Raw genomic sequence first — 20,386 nt, 5'->3', positions numbered from 1 at the left:
ACTCATATAAATATTATTTACCTATTTGTTGATATGTTATTGACAATCTATGGATTCAATGTTAATGCCATTTTAAAACCACATTCTGTCTGCTTGTGTGGGAGTGTCCTGATTTTATTACTTTCATATTCTTCTTTTCAAGTAGTTCTTCATACTATATGCAATTATGGAATTACAGAATTGAAAGGGACCTTGCAGGTTTTATAGTGTAATCCTTATTTGAAAAATGGATCATCTCTATAATGCCACAAATAACTAATATTCTTGCCTTTGCCTGAACACCTCTGTGGGACAGGGAATAATGTGATAATAATAACTCACATTAACATTACATTTTCTTTTCTCTTTGCAACCCTGTGAAATAGGTAGGGTAAATATTATTATCCCCATTATTCAGATAACTAATCCAAGGTTAAGTGAGACTAAGGGATTTGTGTGATCCAAGGTCAAAATCATCTTTTTCCATTATTGAGAGCAATATCGACTTACCAAACCAGGCTGATGTTGTAAATGTAGTTTAACTAGATTTCAACTAGTTTAATAAACCAATTACACCATTCATGTGGACAAGAGGGAGAGGTGTAGAATTAAATTAAAATGGATTCAGAACTCAGAGAATATGAAAAACCCAAAATAGAATTATTACTGGATCAATGTCAACTTGAAGGCAGATAAGTAGTTGAGGGCAGTAGGAATCTCTGCTGTTTAAAAATTTTATCAATGAATTTGGGTAAAGTATTGGAGATATATTTATCAAATTTTTTATATCATACAAATCTGGGAAACAGCTAACACATTGGATTACAAGATCCAAAAAGGTATACACATAGGCTAGAATTATGTGTTATATTCAATATAATTAAATTTAATAGTATCCAACCAATAAATCAATCAATAACTATTTAGCATGCTCCAGTCATATGCCAGGCATTGGGGCTAGGAACTGAAGATAGAATTAAAAAATCAAAACATTCTTTCCTCTCTAAAGTAGTCTTCATAGAGTTTCCAAAGTATGGTCCTGAAGTATAGGTCTGACCATAATTCTATCCTTATCAGTGAGTTTCTACCTCTAAGATCTATTATCTCTAAGATCACAATTTGACTCCAACCTAGGAGACAGTGAATAAAGTGCAGGAGTTGGAGTCAGAAAATGTGAGTTTAAAAACCTTCTCAGACACTCACTAGTTGTGTGACTTTTAGACAAGTCACTTAATTTCTCTGATTCCCAATTTCCTCATCTGTGAAATGGAGATAGTAATAATATCTACCTCATAGAGCTTTGGGGAGTAACAAATGAGATATGTGAAGTACTTTGTAAACCTTAAAGCCCTATGTAAATGTTGGCTATTTTTATTATTTTTTCCAGATTTATTAAACATTGTTTCCTCTCATTAAAAAATACATGTTCTTACATAAAAGTTGTTACTCACACATATCCTTCTGTCTTCCATCTCTATGCCTTTGTACCAACTATCTCATATGCATGAAACATATATCATTTCTCAACTCCTTCTTTTAAAATCATTAGCTTCAACTCCATCTTTCATATGAGGTTTATAAATCTAAGAGGAGAGGTAGCTTGATAGTAGTTGCCTGAAAACAGAAATCAGGTGGTGTGAGTACATTATGAACTCAATAGATCGATATAATATAATGTGGCAGTTAAAAAAATTTCAAATGCAATCATAGGTTCTTAGTAACAAGTGAGATAAGAAACCTAATATGTTCTACCCTAGTTCAAATGCATCTCAGGTACTGTGTTTACTTCTTGTCATAAAATTTTATAAGGATATAGGTAAGCTGGCTAATAGTTTGAGCATGATAGTGTACATTGAAATTATATAGCATAAGTATTCTTTTCTAGTTTGTAGGAGAAAAGGTTTAGGAGGCACATGGTACCTATATTTGAATATTTATAGAGCTGTCATTAGAGATATTTGATTTTATCTAATTGATTCTAGAGTACAAGACACCCAGTAAATGGTAAAAGTTTAAAAGAGATACATTTTGACTGAGTGTAGGATGTGGGGGTGGGAATTTCATACATATGGATGGATGGATAGAAATATGTATGTGTGTATGCATATGTATATATGTATGTATACACACATATCAATATAGACAGATAACAGATATAGATGATATAAATTTAGCTGTAACTATGACTATAGATGTACATATATATGTGCATGTGGATGCAGATGGAAATTAGAATGTGAATGTAGATATTCCCTGACGACCACAGCTCTCCGAGAATAACAGTGCCTCTATAAATAGTGCTTTTACTCTCAGTAGAAGTCTTCAAGTGAACTTTCAGTATCCATTTGTTGGGAATTCTGTAAAGAGTATTTTTTATCAATTGAATTAATTCAATCAATTGAATTAGACAGGGCCACACAGAATAAATGGTTTTAATGAGTTATTATGCTCAATAATAAATACAAGAACAATATTTATACTTGTTTTATAATTATTTGCATTAAAATAAATTAATTTCAATGCATAACATTTGATTGCTGCTTCTCAATTATTCCATCTTCATCAAGATTCTTTATCTCTTCATTCTCATTATTTTTCTTTTAATGTGACAAATAGTTAGTATGTATTTCATTCCATTTGTTTTGCTTTGCATGATGTTTCCAAGTTTGTATGTCTCATTCTTTTAGGTGTATTACAAATTACAACACTGGACATAAATATTACTTTCAGTTTTTTCTATTTTAATAATCCTATTAAAGTCATTCAATAGTTATCTATTCTTTTGGTTTCTTTTTACTAATACTTTCAAGTTATATTCGTAAAAACAGATGGTATAATAGAAGGAGACACAATCTACAAGAGAAAAGAATAATTTTTTAAAAGTATGATTAGGTAACTATGGTACCTCACATGAGAATTATCACTTCATTTTTTTTTTTTTGCTTTCTATAATTCAATAGTTTAGTAATCCTAAGGCTACTCAGACAATATATTGGTATATTGATTTGGTTATTTCTATTGGTGTGCATTGCAGAACTTATCCTGTAAAAGTCTTGTCTATTTTCTCTCATGAATGTTCCATACATGATCTACTCAACACACTAGAGATTTTCCTCTAGATTTTTCAATATTATGTGAATACTAATGCAGCAACCAGATAATCTCTTCTCTTTTGATCTTTGGCACATGATCCATAATACATTTCCTTTATGTTACCTTTTAATGACAAATTGGTATAGTTGGCAATACACTACTGGCTCTTTATAATTACATTTGTTATACTTCTCTCCATTGCCTTTTAAGTAAATCATCTTTCTGATTCTTTGGAGGTAATGGTATTCCATGTCATGTAGCATTATTAAGAGAATATTTATAATCAAAAGATAAGGTTGTGCAACAGGGAGAAACATGGGATTGTTGAAAATGTGGTTTTCCAAAATCTCCTTCTCCTATTTAATTCTGAGATCAACAATTGTCCAACTGAAGTGAATATCCAAAATATTTGTAATGATAGACTATGTCAATGTGCTCTTCTTCTAAAATACATGACAAAGCTCTGTAGTATTTTATCCCACCATAGAGGAAAACAATCTGAAGTTGCTGATAAGAACTTAGTCAAGTCAGACTGATCATTGCTGAATTGTCCATTTGAATAAACTGATAAAGATTTTTTTCTGTGCCTTCTCCATTTTACTTTCATATGTTAAGCTCAAAGTTTACCTATTTTTTAAAGTTTGCTTAACTTTTTATTTAATTATGTATAAGGGGTTGTTCTCTTTTTCCATTTCTCCAAATGTATTTTTAAGAAGTTTTCTTCAATTTCTGTGTTTCCTTTTCCAAACTCTCCTACAAAGCTCTCATATTTCCTTTCCCCATTTCTAAGTCTTTTAAGATATTTTTTTGAATTCTTCCAAAAGCATCTTTTGAGTCAGAGACCAGTTTATATTCCCCCTTTAAGGCTTAATCTGGAGACATTTTGCTTTTAGTGTCCTTAGAGATTGGATTCTGTTGTTCACTGTCTCCCTCTAACTATAGTCAGAGCTCTTTATGCGGTTTTGCTCATTTTTAAAGGTTGAAGTGTGCTTGGAGGACATAGAGGAGATTGTTGCAAGCTTCCTCTATGAGCTAAGAGGGACTTTACACTGCCCTGGGACTGGTTGTAATGTAGACTGCTCTGGGTGGGCCTAGCCAAATCTTGCCTATTATGTTGGGGTTCAGAGGCTCACTCTGCCTTCTGTAGTTGTGCTGGAGGCCTCACAGTCAGGCTGCTGATCTAGTGGCCTTCTGAACTGGGGCAAAGTAGCTAATGCTGCTGTATTTTGGCCAAAAGCCTCCCATTATATTCCCTCTCTATAGCCCTATCTATCCTGGGCCTTCCTGCACTGCAACTGCACTGAGCTCTGTCCCCCTCCCCCTGCTCCCTGCCCAATTGAGACAGACATTTCCTGAAGTCCTTTAGAGATCTACTGGAAATTTGTTACATTACAAATATTTGTGGATTCTGTCACTCCAAAATCTGTCCAGAGGCTTGATCTACTATTGATTCTGAGGGAAACCAGGAAGATGTCAGGAAAAGTTCTGTCTACTCTCTACCTTGGCTGCATCTCTTTGTTTAATTATTTTTGAAAATTAAGTTCAAGATAAATTGTGAATTCTGGTAATTTCTGATTTGTATGCATTTGATTATAGCAAATGTCATACAAGAGAAGTAAGGACTCGGTGATCAGTATTATATTCCAGAAAAAAGGAAGCAATAGACTCTGTCAAAAATCATGGTTTTTCCCAACTGGGGGCTCTGGAGCAAAATAAAGGAGGCTATTAATATTATATATCTTTTCAAGGAGAGCTAAAAGGTTTGAATCCAGATTCAAGAATTTAGACAAAAGTCTGAGCTCAATAAGTAGTTTTAAGTGAATAAGAAGCTTGGGGAAAAGACAGTAGACCAAGGCTTTCAGGAAAATATTTTCCTTTCTTATTCTCCTCCAAGTACTCTCACAAAGTGAAGTGGAGCTTAGGCAGTAAATGGAAAGAAAGTCATACCCAGTGGGAGAAGAGGAGTGATTATGTCTGGTTTGAATTATGTCTGGTATGAATGGTTCTGTCTGCAAGAGTTTGAGGACCATCCAAAAAAGAATAGCTTACTTTACATGTTAGCCCAACAATTCCTCTATGTTCCATCAAAATGAATAAAATCAAATTATTTTCAAAAAGCTTTTATGGAGAATAATGATATCCTTAATTTTTTTTAACTTCTTTTCATATCTTGGGTCCTTTGATATTGGAGATTGAAAATTGATCCTTAAGTGCCTTAAAAATTGTTACCTACAGTTCATATATTCTCTATATGTCTTTTGTCAAGTACAATTCTTCTAAGGTTCAAAATCTTAAATAATATTTTCCAATTGTTTATAAAATACATTAAATATTAAAGTTTTAGTGTCCAAATGAATTGATTCTATTGTTAGTGATGTTGAACTTATGGGTAAAATTTTCACTACTACAATAAACCAGAGCCAGAACAAAAATCCAAAAACCAAAGTTAAACTCAATCACATAGATTTAACACACAAAAAGTTTATTGAGCTTCTCAACAAGGAAATTCTACCTGTTGGGACAGAGACTCCTAGAACTAAACAAACAAACAAACAAACAAAAATGCTTATATAGGTTTCAATTTAGCCATGAAGCAAATTAGTGCCTCTGGAATGTTTGCAAAGAAGAAATAATGGGCATGTTATCCTTTGATTGGATAGGACTGTTGCTGGGGTAGTAATGGGAAAGGGTTTTTTTTTTTTTTTTTTTTCAGATTAGCTGTCTCTTACAACTACATAATAGACTGGACTGTCCTTGATACTTCAGCAGTAAGGAAGGTGAAAGATATGGTGGGAGTTGCAATATAAACAGAGTCAGGGGCAAAATATGATAACTGCAGAAAAAATAAAGTTGTTTGACCTTTCTCTGATACCCACAATTCTTCTCTTTGAGACCATCAGTTATTTTACTTTTTTTTTTTTTTAAAACAATTCCTAAATCAGTATCTGTCCAAGTAGAAATGATAAGCAGCTTTTGGATTAGGTAACAGGTCTATAACACAGAAAGAAATAATAAAACAAACCAAATTATAATAAAGTGAATACAGAAATTAAATATAGTTATAGTTTTTAGAATAGGATGACATATCCTTTGACAGTATTAATGATCTTTAAAAGTCTATGGATGGATCATGGCAGCTTTGTAGAGGTATTTTAAAAAATATATTTTGTTTTCCCAAATTAAATATTAAATTTTTAACATTTTGAATGTTTTGAGTTCTAAATTCAATCATTCTTCCTCTCTTTCTCCCCCCCCTTACTTATATGCAAACAGTCAGAAATTATACATGTAAAATTATGCAAAACACTTTCATATTAGTCATTTTCTATAAGAAGATTCAAATAAAAGAAAAAGAATGAAAGAAAGAATGTGGAAAATAGCATGGTTCAGTCTGTATTGAAATAATATCAGTTATATCTCTGGAGTCAGATAATATGCTTCATCATTAGTCTTTTGATTTTAGATGACAGTCATAATTAACTTTTTGGAACAGCTAGTGATGCATTGTTCACAGAGTATCACAGTCAGACTCAGGATTAACCAGATAGGAAACATTCCTATTCAAAAAACAAATAATGCAATAGGGAAACTGAGTCAAGGGGCCCTTATCTTTCTCCACAGAAGGTTATCTATCCCCTTACTTTCCCAAACACAGATATCCATCTGTACAAGTTCTTGTTTCATAAAGTTTTTGAACAATTTGTGGCATTTCCTGTAATGATGGATTACTGACTTTGTAATAATTCAGACATTTATATCTGAACTAAAAGCTCAGAAAAAAATCAAATTATAATCCCAAGAGATTTTACCTAAAATACTATAATTATTATATTAATAATTCTTTAGGGATACAGTTGATAATGTCCTTACAAAAATAGTTAAAAATAAAGAATTTACTAGGCCTTTCAAAAAAAATATTAAGCATCCTTTTCTTCTCTTTCTTTTTTTGAGTTTAAGCTCATCCTGATGTAAAATCAATCATTAGCAATTAAGAAAATATGACATTCTTGAATTCTACATAGAAAATAAATATGCAATAATTTACTCAAACCCTGGAGAGGCGGGAAGCATTGACTGCTTACAGGTACAATTTCATGATTTTCATGAACACAAATCATTATAAAATTTCTTCCATACTATATAAGCTAGTTTATAAGTAGCCTTCTTCTCTCTCCCCTCCCCTCACCATGTACTGGCAAAGAGTGCTTTTGATTGAAGAGAGGATCCTATTTTCTTAGTAAGCCAATTCATTGTTTTAGAATTTTATATTTAGTAAATTCTTTCTCAGAACCAATAAGATTTTATGATCTTACCTAACTAAGCAGAAGGTCCCAAGGAACTTGTCAAGTTTACAGAAAAGATTTTACAAAGACTTAAAAAAAAATTTCATACACAATAATTATAATTCTTCCTTTAAAAATCTACCCAATTAAATACTTGATATGTTTTAACATTGACAACAGCCTCTAATTAATAATTTCACAGTATTCATATCAAAAGATTTTTTTTGATGATACAATTATGAACAACCAATGCAACTTGTGCATGCCCTTTATCAAACCATCTGTCCATTATCTGTACTATTATGATAAATTCTCTAAAATTTAAATAGGCCAAATAAATCATTATGGGCTATTATATATACAAAATAATGAAGTCTTGAGTTCTTGACTTTGGAAATCATAAAAATCAGAAGTTAATCTTCACCATTTAATAAAGTGATGAAAGAAAAATCAATTAAATCTATCAATTGAGGATTTCTTTTAATATTCAGTAATTTAATGCTTATAATGTTTCCCATAAAGTGAATTCCAATGACATTCATGACAATTCATAAAATCATCCAAATGAACCCATTTGTTACATTTGCACCTTATATTTCCAGGTACATTAAAGCTAAAGAAAAAGCCTAAAAGACATCGAAATATAACAAAAAGGAACTTTCAAAAAAAAATAATAATGTAGCTCATGTTCTCTCAAGCAGAGTTGTTCCTGCCATTGTAGTAGTTGCTTTTGTAGAGAACGTGATTAAATTCCAAAATGATTCATAGCAAAGGCTGTATCCAGAAAGGTTCAGTTTTACATGAATACTTTTAGAATATGGGTTTTGAGCAGTCATTTTCAAATTCCTTAATATTTTCTCCATTACATTCAAATAGATTTGGGTTGTTTTTTTTTTTTGTTTTTTGTTTTTTGTTTTTTTGTTTTTTTCCTTCTGTCTTCTTAGGTGAAAAAAAAAAAAGGGCTGTATTAGAAAGAGCAGAATTAGAAAGTGTATATTCAAATCTTGCCATGGCTCCTTATTACCTACATAGTTTTGGACCAATTTTTTGCTCCTGTGTTTCTTTTTGAGTAAAATGAAAGAATTGAAATAGATGGCTTCAAAAGCCATATGGTTTCCTTCAGGTCTTGAATTTATGGCCAAGATTACTTTCCATGAATCATTTTTCATCAGCTCCCTAGTATAAAATAGTATAAAAGTATATATAGTATACTTTGATAGTATAAAAGAATATAATTTTTTCCTTTTCTCCTTCTAGCCACCATATCTTTTCTTTACATTGAAGTATCAATCAATGATTCAGAACAGCTTAAATCATTTGATTCAAAGGTGGTTAAAGTCATAACATAGGGAAAAAAATTCCATAGAAATACTTTCTGCTTCTGACTTGTAGGTGACAGTCCTTAGGTGAAAGGTATCAAGAAGACCCACACTGTAGGTTGTTGCCCTTAGCTAAATTTGATACTCCTTCTCTCTTTCAATTTTTTCAGTGAACTCTGAGACACCTATTGTTACTATCTGTTCTCAGGTCTATTAAGAATAGTGGAGCACACTCAAAGAAAATCCTATCAGGAGAAAATATTGGGAAGACATGAGGAGACAAGTAAATGATGAGAATACTGCCAAAGATGACCATTAAAAAAGACTGACTGGCAAAAGCCCAACAATTTAGTAACTGAGAAAGACCTATCCCCAGTGGAACTATCCTTGAGAATCTTTCCATATCAAGGGAGGAAGCCTCTATATAAAAGAAACAATACTGGTAATTCCCCCAAAAATATGACATTGAACACTCCTGTGTTCTTTATAATTCCTGCTGAGAATAATAACATTTTCCAAGTTTCCAAGTACAGAGTAATGTTTGTGTCTATTTAATTTGACAATATAGTACGACTCATCTCTGTTTCCTACACCTTTTTTATTTCTAGTCTTGATGTGTCATTAACCTTTGTATTTGGTTTATATTTAGATTACTGCAATAATATGACTTCTCTAAAAGAAGCAGGATCCCATGGGGAAAAAGCATTTTTTTTTTTTTTTTTTTTTTTTTGCCATGGACAGAATGGAGCAAAAGACATATAAATAATATTTGCCTACTTATTCATTTTTACAATGCATGTTTAATGTTAGTTCCTATATACCTCCTTTTCTCTGAAAGCTGTAGAAAATTCTGAACTGATGTAACTCCCATATCAAAGCCATTGGATTGGGACTCCCTCCTTATTAGTGGAGATGAAGACCCTGCCGTGTGGGAGGAGGCAGAGTAAAATTGGGAAGAATTTCATTTCTCAGCAGTCCCCCTTTGGGGACTCATCCTTCTGGTGTTCTTGCTTACAATTGACACAGAAGATGAAAGAGGCTGGCCCCATTTCAAATTGTTAAAGGAAAAGACTCTAGGGAAACAATGAGAGGAATGGCTCTCTCCATTGTATCCCTATTTCTAGCTTACTACTACAGAGACTTTGGAAGGGTTCCTTTGGGTGGGATCCGGTAACCTCTTTTTTGGTTGAGCTAAATTGCCTCATTGACAATGAGAGAGTTCTTTCCTTTTATTGTTTGGTATTTATTCTTCTATGTATACATTTTGTGATGCCTATTTTGTTATAATTTGAATAAATGGGCTTTTCTATTTGTTTTGTATGCTCCCTGTGGAACTACTATTAGGTGGGAAAGGGGTCAAATCTTGGATATAGAACCCTACATGAAAAAATATCCCCTAAAAATTTTAGATAGAACCTGATCATATCCGCTAAATGAACAATATTAAAGGAGCAGAGAGATATACTTCTTGCCCAGTCTCCCTCTATTTTAAGAGAGCAGAGTGACCTCTCCATCCAGCCTCTTGCTTCCCTTTCTACCAGACTTGAAAGTCTTACCTGGAAAAGAGTGAGAGGAAAAGAATCAATAAATATCTATTCTGTCTCCCTTCAAGTCCTTTTCAAGCAAGGACAAATGTTCTCATTATATATGAACTCTCTTTATACATGTTATCTACCTATTGTTATTCTAAAAAATTATCAATTAGGCAATATTTGTCTAACAAGCTTCCCATTTCTGTTCTCAATAGCCCTTTACCTTAAATTTCTAGTGTCTTCTTTGGGGACATGTTTCAGGCATCTATTTGCCCTTCTGCTATTCCTCACAAGATTGGTGGTGCAATGAACTCTTTATCCCTTATATAATTCAGCTCTTTACCCAAATTCTATCCTTTCTTTTTTTCTTCTCAAACCTTATTGTCTTATTTCTAATTCCTTCAGGGTATTGCATTCAATTAGTTGTCTTTATGGAAAACCATCTCATACTAATTCTTGCAAGATATTATGGGTTATAATGAGTTAATATGTTTTCTCCCCCAAGTTTTTGTTTTTTTTCACTTGGATATCCTGAAGGCATAACAGCTTAACCTTATAGAAATAAATATGTAATGGCAAATTTTTCAGAATAATTGCAGAAAGATAAGATAGGAATGGGGGAGGGGGCCATTTGGAGCTGGTATTTTTTAGCAGAATTCCTAAGACAACACCTTTTAAGGTGGCAGTCTATTTCAGCTACACACAAAGTTAAATCTCAATTTATGAATAAAATGCATGAACACTAACTACTTGAATGAAATGACTACACAATTTCCCCTTTCTAGTTATAGTGCAAAGCCCTGAATTTAGTAGTAGGTACTTAATACATGGATTTGAATTTCAATTCAATTTTGAATTGAACACAATCATATTGTTTCTATAATAGACATTGTATTGTACTAAAAGTTCAGATAGAAACTATGTTACTTCATTTGTATTTTCTTGAAATCGAAACTAAATTTACTGTCCTATAATGGAGTAGGATCTTTTAAAAAGACAAAGTCAGTCAAAATAATACAAAAAAATTTAACTTGACTTATTTTAATGTTTAGCTATGATCTTTATGCATCATTTTTAAAAAATCCTTTAGATATCATTTCCAAGGAATATAAATGTAACTATTAAAATGAATATTAATCACCTTTTAAGCTCCATTCATTCTGAAATCAAAGCTAATTTTAAGAAACACAATGAGCATAGACATTTTGCAACAATACTTATGTTTAATTCATATCATTTTAATATAACATCTACTATTAATAACATAATTTTTAAAAGTCCTTAGGTCGTTGTGTTTTAATTTCTTCATCCATCTTAAATCAAACTAAATGGGCCTATAGTTTTAACTTTTGAAATCAATATGTGTGATAAAAGGAACAATAAAATTGGAAGAATGCCTTGATTTCCATTACTAATATAAGGAAAAATATTCTATATTTTGAATTCCTTAAGTGCTGTTCCTTCTTTATCAAAAATCTTGTTTACCAAAGCCTTATACTTTTAGAAGTTGTCTAGTCATGAACTGAAATCTCCCTTTAATGGGGGTCACCTAAGAAGGGGCTCACTGGATTATACCATGTTAGCCTTTTGTCTCTACAGATCAGAGTTCAGAATTTGAAATTACACAGTTCCAGATTCATGGGCTCTGGAGAAAACAGAAGACAAATCACAAAAACATAGTTTTAATAAAGAAGTATGTTAATAGGTGGCAATATTGATATTTTAAACATTAACATCCTAATTTAAAAAATGAGTAGAAAATGAATTTATCCAACAATAAAATAATCTTTGTAAATAGTTAAAAACAAATTTGTAAGGAAACTACTCACTGACCTATAGAAATCATTTGCTGCCCCCTTTTGGACTCTATAAGAATTAGCTGAATAGCAAGGTATTAGGTAAAAGCTTCAATTTTTTAAATGACCAGTTATACCTTATGATATATAATGTATATTCATTCATTCATATCACATCACAAGATATGATCCTTTTCATATAGAAATGAATGAGATATAACAACTCCATTCCCAATTCCGCTAAGTGAATATAGAATGAATGAGAAGTTTCCTTTATATATACTAAAAAATAACTTGTGGTCATGGAAAAGATACTGGTATAGAGATTAGAAGACCTGAATTTTAATCTAAACTGTACTCTATGACCTTGAAAACACTGTGTAACCTCTTTAAGCTTATGTCTTTATCTGTAAAAAAAGCAATGCATATCTCATAGTTCTATTTTAAAGATCAAATAACAAATGTAAAGTATCATCATAATAATGATTATTATTATTCATAGCATTTACATAGTATTTTAAGATTTGTTAAATGCTTTATATATGTTATATTTATCTTACATATTATGATACTCACAACAGTACAGTGAGATAGGTGCTATTATTATGCCCATTTTACAGATAAAGAAATTGAGGCTGAGAATAATAATACCAAAAGTACTACTACAGTGTCTCATCACAAACAGTTGTCTACATGAACCTTTTTAAGATCCTTTCAACTTTTAGTACACTCCCTTTCTACCTTCTGTTCATTTTTGTCTATTCTCATATAAATCTTTTATATGTCTATACTTTAAATTTCTCCCTACATAATGTAAGCTTCCTGTAAATAGACTGCTTCATTGTTTATGAACCTCCAAAAGGAGGCTGGAGATCAGGCAGGAGGTTTTGTGTGATGGTTTTGTGCATTTCTTTTCCTCTGTCAGGAGGCAGGAAACTAAGTAGGATAGAAAAAGAGCCATTGCTATATCAGGTTTATGTGTATACTTAGACCACAATTTGTCACATAAGATCAACATTAAATTAAGTAGGATAAAAAAGATAAGATGTTGACACAGCATACAACTACAAAAGCTCCAACTTGACCTATTTAGACAAGCCCTTGACAATAAAAAGTGGTAAATGAGTAAAGGAAAATAAATGTCAGATTGAGCTTTTCCTTCAGAAATTTAACCAAAGCAAAGCAATCTACACAAGAGGGAGAATAACCAAGCCCAAGGATTGCCTCAGTCAAAAATACCTGTTAATTTTGTCATGTAAAGATATATGGCAGTCAATGAAAATACCAATTTAGAATATAAATTTGTTTGCAAATCAAATCCTTTTGGAAGACAATTACGATGAAAAATAAGTCTAGCTTGAAGACCAGCCAAGAGTTGGGAGCAAATGAAGCATACACACTATGCTAAGCAAAACATGTAGTAAAACCAAGAGCAGGATGAATTTTCTTAAATCATGGTTGGACTTTAAGCATCTCTCATATGATCCATCTCTATCACTATCCAAAGATGAAGTATAGATTATTTTCAGGTTGATACCCAGAGTCTGACCTTCAGACTTACCAGTTTGAACCAAAGTGGTTCAAATAACCTTTAGTTGTTTTAATTATTACTGGGGAAGCATAGATATCCTAGGATAATCATTCCTTCTGGAAGAGTTCATGAAGTTCACACAGGTCTTCAAAGTCACTATAGTTCACAACTACAATATTTGGGGACCTAGCAATTGAATATTAATAAGTCAAAATAGATAGGTCATAAGGTATCATGTGAAAATGTTTGAGAGAAGATTGAGAGAAGGTCTTACAAACCCATCATTTTTGTGACAGTAGTCCAGCCTTTAGGATGATGCATAACTTAGGGTGAAAAAAAATTCTGGGCAGCTCATCTAGGGTCAAGATTCACTAACATATACACCTCCTTTTTTTATAGTAGAATTTGTTAGGTAGGTTGTAATGCTAAGGTGTACTAAAAACCATTTTGCATGCAATCAAATGTAGGATTTGATTTGAATACCTTATAATATAAGAAAGAGAAGAATTTTAGCTATGGATACCTGGGACTGATTCATCATAGATTCATGAAATAAAGCTCCTCTAGAAACTGGTCTATTAGAGAGAATATATTCCATGTCATGGATTGGCACAATATGGAAGATACTGAAATAGTCTACTATGGTCCTTTTCTCTATTTGAGCAAATGAATGTACTAGCTATGGATAATAATCTCTGCTTTAAATTGACTTGGATGGGGGAAAAAAAAGGGTAAGAATTTGTCAAAAGTCTTGAGCTTTTTGGAAATCTTCAACATAAAGAAGATCCAACTCACTTCCAGTTGATCAATGATGGACAGAAATAACTATACCCAGAGAAGGAACACTGGGAAGCGAATGTAAATTGTTAGCACTAATATCTGTCTGCCCAGGTTGAATGTACCTTCGGATTCTAATGTTTATTGTGCAACAAGAAAATGATATTCACACACATGTATTGTACTTAGACTATATTGTAACACATGTAAAATGTATGGTATTGCCTGTTGTCGGGGGGAGGGAATAGAGGGAGGGGGGGCAATTTGGAAAAATGAATACAAGGGATAATATTATAAAATATATATATAAAAAAAAAAAAAAAAAAAGTCTTGAGCTTTTGAAGGCAATTTTCCTTCTTGTAGAGGAGATAGTTATTTTGGGGTTCTTTTGCTTCTTTTTGTTTTTGTTTGGAGGTTGGGTTATAGAATACTGCCTTTCTAATGCAATTCAAAATAACAAAGGAAACTGATTATATTTAAATAGTTTACAAAATATTTTTAAATAAACCCAAAGATCCCAACTTAAGAATGCTTGATCTATTTCAAGCTATATAAATGAAAAATTATCACTTGCATCTACACTATAGACAAGTGATTGTAATGTTCTCTTCTCTAAAATACAATGTTCTCTATGAGCAGGTTTCTTGGGGAGCTTCTGGAGGCAGCCTTAGTTTCAGTTCAGTTCAATAATCCCAAATGCAGCCAGGAGTTAAAGTCCAGATCCTTTATTTTCTTTTTCCAAATTTATCTCTTTCACTTGGGGCTTGGCTAGTTTTCTTAAAGGCCTATCTCTCTCCTTGATTCCGAGTGCTCTCTCTGAATGTTTCCAGCCAGAACAAAGATGGAAATAGGAATGAATTTGACTCTGCCGCCAAGAAAGTGGGCTTGTGGGCTTCTGACTTGTGAATCTCCCTGAAGGTCTAAGAGTGGGCTTGTCCTTTAGTGGGCTTGTGAACTCCTCTATAAATGCTCTCTAAAGGTGTGAAGTCTAATATGTGAACTCTTTTAAAGATGTGAACTAAGTACATAAGCATTAATACTTGTTTCAAGTTCTGGCGCATAACAAATGATCAGTTAATCTTTTAATAAAAACTACTAAAAGAAAACAGCTTAGATGGTGCAATGGATTAAAAAAACAGTCTGATGTCAGGAGAATCTAGTATAAATCTGGCCTTAGATACTTTAATTGTTTAGAAATTGTTGTTTTTTTGTTTTTTTTTTCTTAATAAGAAGCCAAAATTTGCAATTTCTACCTTCAAGCACCTAAGAGCAGAGAAGACCCGGTTAAACTACCAATGAAGAGAATTCATCTTTCTGGTGACCCAAATTTGCCAATAAGATTAAAAATTGGAAGATTATATTAGAAGGCGGTGCTTTTAAAAATTAAGTTGGTTGATAAATTCCCAATATATCTGCACTGATTTTTTTAGACAATTCACTTTTCTTGCCTCTCCTGAAAATTGTTTTACTTTGTGCCTTCAGAATTTTTTTCTTGAGAGCTTCAAGCCCTTATGGGCTGATTTCCCCTAAAATTTTAGCACATGAAATCCTATCTATCATTTCTCCAACTCTTTTAGAGTGCCCTAAATCTATGATTTTTATCAAACCACTTTTGGCTTTTTACTCCTTCTCAACCACATCCTAAGAAAAAGTGGGGACTTCTCCCAAAGATATGCAATATTTTCATCCCAGACACCAGTTACAAAATATGGATTTCCTTCATTAGTTCTTATAGCTTTTGAAGGAAGTAATTATCAAGCCATGAAACTATTACTTGATTTTCTTAGGACAGAAAAATATCAGCAAATAATTGAAGTCATGTATTGGAGACAAGTGATACATATTTGCTTTTTTATTCAGCTGGTCTATTAGACTTATGAATGGAAGAAATTACTTCAGTTGTAGTCTCCAATAATTGTCATTTATTTATTTATTTATTTATTTATTTATTTATTTATTTATTTATTTATTTATTTGCTTGTTTGTTTTTTTTTGCTGAGGCAATTGGGGTTGAATGACTTGCCTAGGATCACACATCTAGGAAGTGTTAGTTGTCTGAGAACCAATTTGAACTTAGTTCCTCCCGACTTCAGGGCTGATGCTTTATCCACTGCACCACCTAGATGCTCCTCCACTGATTTTTAACTAGATGTTTTCTCCTATGCTTTCATTTCCAATTTCTGGACATCATAATATAAGTGTGTATTTATGTGCAATACTATTTTGCATCTCACCATACAAGGTTTTGTGTATTGTGTTTCTTTTGAATAAGTTTTTTTTTTCCAGAGACTTTTGTGAATCATGAATCTCACATAATCAAGTTTCATTGGCCCAACTTTGTTCCTTGCAATAAACTTTTAAATTCATTTTGCTTGTTATCTATACTTAGTGTTGTTATTTATAGACATTGTAGGCTATAGGTTTTAGTGCTGACTTCTTAATTGAATTTTGTATCCTATGAATTTCAACTTATCTCTTATCAAATAGCCCTTCTTCCTACATTAATATTTATCATGGTGAATATAAGTACATAGTTTTATCCAACTTCCTTTCTTTTCTAGTTAAAATAATTTCCACTATATTTGCAAGACTCCATCTGTCTATCAATGAATATTTATGAAGTTTCTACTATAAAGCTGGCACTGTGATAAGTACTAGGTATCCAAAAGGAGGCAAAATTTAGGCTGCAAAAGAGAGAAAGCACTAGAAGTAATAGTCTTGAGGAAGTCTTCCAGTAAACATTTTAAAGGAAGCCAGAGAATTCAGTATTACCTTATATTGTCAGCTGTATTCCATTAAAATCTGGCTCAATTAGATTTTGATCTTTCAATATTTTAAGTTGTTCTCTAGAAAATGAAACTCCATTCCCAGATTAATCACATTAACCAGCAGTTCCCTTCCCATATTTACCTTTCTGTTCTGAAGCCATTGCCTTCAATTTACAGCTGAGTCCTGAAGATATTCACTTTTCTTGTGTCAAGACTCAAATAATGGGCAATGCTCCCTAGATTCCTTCTGGCCATAGGATTTATATTTTTGCTAATCAGACACAGTAGATATTAGTCATTCATTTTGAAAAGTTTTAGGAGGTTCTTTGTAATATCATAGAAGATAACAGGGTTCCCTATGTTTTTAATCAGGAAAACAAATAGTTTCCTCAGTACCTCTGTAAATATTCCCCAAGTCCCAGTGTTCATCTTCCTTTTCTCTTTTTTCTGATAGCAAAGACAATTCTACATTATCATTCTTTGAAAACAATTGTTTCCTCCTGCTTAAAGAGATCCTCTACTTCTTAGTTCCAAATATTCAATGGCCCTTTTCTTTCTCTTTAGTGTCACATTCTCTCGTTTTCTAACTACCTGATACAAATAGCATTTCCCTCTGCTTCTTCAGAACCTTTTACTTGTTTTCCTATTTCATATCTTGTTTCTAATTTTTTTCTTTTTATTTATTTAAAACTAAATACAAAATAAGAAAATAAACAAAACAGAAAAAGAAAGAAAAGGAAAATGAAAAAAAAAAGAAGAAGAAAGCATTGTCAGGGGCACAGCAGAACATCAGGGAGGATTCAATTCTTCTGGTGGTTTCAAAATTGGAAAATAATGTTCCTACTTTTTTCCACATAGATATTTCTGAGATGGATTTTTTTTTCTATTAGTAAATATATTTTCTATTTCTACTTGCCCCTCATGATCTATCATTCTTGGAAAAAATTTTAAGTTATTTATTGCATTATTGTGTCTTCATCTGAAGACGAACCTCAGTCGTTTCTATTGCCAGGGTAAGTGTCTCTGTTTGGGTTCTTCTTTGCCTGTTCATTTTACTTTTAAATGAGAACTATTAATATAAGTACATTTAATCTTGGTATGGAAAGGATGATTCCTCTAGCTTCACTTCAGCTCTCCTCTCCGACCTGGAACTCTCTTGCAAGTGCCCATAGCCAGCACTATGCCTGCCCCATTGCTTCTGCACTCATCAGGTGTGTTGGTTCCTTCTCTCTAGGTCTTTGTCTCAGCACAGCTGGGCCTGGCATACCAATCAGTCTTCCCAGATTCAAATCCTTGATTCCCTACTTATCCAGCAGGTGAAATTTCCTGTGCTTTTGGCTGAGGCTACCTCTGAACTCAAGTAGTCTTAGGTTCTCTATTTGCTTCAGACTCTAGCCTAGAGATGTTTATACTTCACACTGGTTGAATCTTTGTTTTGGCATGTTTCTTTTGTCTTCTCCAGTTGCCCCAGAAAGACTCCTGTTCTGCCCAAATCTTATGTTTTTCATTAGCCTATATTCTCCTTGAAGCACAATTTTCTTTTGTTTATGGGGGAAATATGAACAGGTTGGAATTTTCTGATCTATTCCACCATCTTCTCAGAACTTGTCACAAATCTTTCTTTTTTAAAAGAATGTATCATTCTCCATGATAACCGGAAGATCAAAAAAATATCTATTTGTCCCCTTTTTAATCTCTTCTAGGAGGGAGACTATTTTGTACTTTACTATATATGACAATCACTTGACCATGGCAGATATAAACACTAGATATCCTATGAAGATAACTGAGAATGTCACCCTGTTCTTCACACCTGTTAGAAGTGAGATCCTCAATCCTTTGTCATTCTTGGCTTGTAGTTTCTATCATTTGAGGAAAAGTGCTGGATGATGTCTTTGACTCCAGGCTGTTCTTTTGCTCACCTTTTGAGTACCTGATCAAGTACATATCTTTATCTCATCTTTCTAACCTACTACTATGTTTGTTTTCTTGATGGAAAGTTTTAAGAAGCAAATTTCTCTCTTCTAATATTTCTATTATCTTCTGAGTGTACAATATTTCTGAATGTTCATATTCTATTACTAAAAAGATCTCAAAATATTTAAGTACCACTTTCTTTATTAGGTCTTTCTTGAAATCTTCAGCTGATAGTAGCTTCCTTCCAGCCAAATTTGTCTTGTACTTATTTATTTTATTTGTTTTTGTAAATAATTGTATAGTCTCTATTTGTCTCACAAAATGTAAAGTCACTGAGGGAAAAGGCTATTTTATTTTGGGGCCTTTAAATAAACAGCATGTAACAGAATGCTTGGCTTTAGAGTAGGCATTTAAAAATGGTTGTTGGTTTCTGTGTCATGGGCCTTTATGCTCTTTGATTACAATATGTCTTCCTTCCTTCCTTCCTTCCTTCCTTCCTTCCTTCCTTCCTTCCTTCCTTCCTTCCTTCCTTCCTTCCTTCCTTCCTTCCTTCCTTTCTTCCTTCCTTCCTTCCTTCCTTCCTTCCTTCCTTCCTTCCTTCCTTCCTTCCTTCCTTCCTTCCTTCCTTCCTTTCTTTCTTTCGCAACTGAAGTTAAGTGACTTGCCCAAGAATACAAAGCTAGAGAAAATATTACATAATTTGGACTCAGGTACTCCTGACTTCAGGTCTAGTCTTCTATTCACTGTGCCATGCAGCTAAAGACCTCAGATCCCTCTTTCACTGAGTTATCTAGCCTCAAGACCTCATTAATCTAGTTTCATCCTTTCCATTATAATTTCAACTACCATTCCTAATATAAAGAGACCCTTAAATTACCGCATCTAAAATCCTTGGTTCTTGAAAGAAAAGGCAAATTAAAATATTTTATCATATTTTCATCTTCAAAGTCCTTCAACTTCCTCTAATTTATTCCAGGAAAAGGAAGAACATATATCTTTTTTTTTTTTTTTATATATATTTTATAATATTATCCCTTGTATTCATTTTTCCAAATTACCCCCCCTCCCTCTATTCCCTCCCCCCGACGACAGGCAATACCATACATTTTACATGTGTTACAATATAGTCTAAGTACAATACATGTGTGTGAATATCATTTTCTTGTTGCACAATAAACATTAGAATCCGAAGGTACATGCAACCTGGGCAGACAGATATTAGTGCTAACAATTTACATTCCCCTCCCAGTGTTTCTTCTCTGGGTGTAGCTACCTCTGTCCATCATTGATCAACTGGAAGTGAGTTGGATCTTCTTTATGTTGAAGATTTCCACTTCCATCAGAATACATCCTCATACAGTATTGTTGTTGAAGTATACAGTGATCTTCTG

Source organism: Sminthopsis crassicaudata, chromosome 1, assembly GCF_048593235.1.
Source record: "Sminthopsis crassicaudata isolate SCR6 chromosome 1, ASM4859323v1, whole genome shotgun sequence".
NCBI classification, from domain to species: Eukaryota; Metazoa; Chordata; class Mammalia; order Dasyuromorphia; family Dasyuridae; genus Sminthopsis; species Sminthopsis crassicaudata.
This window is presented reverse-complemented; position numbering follows the sequence as displayed.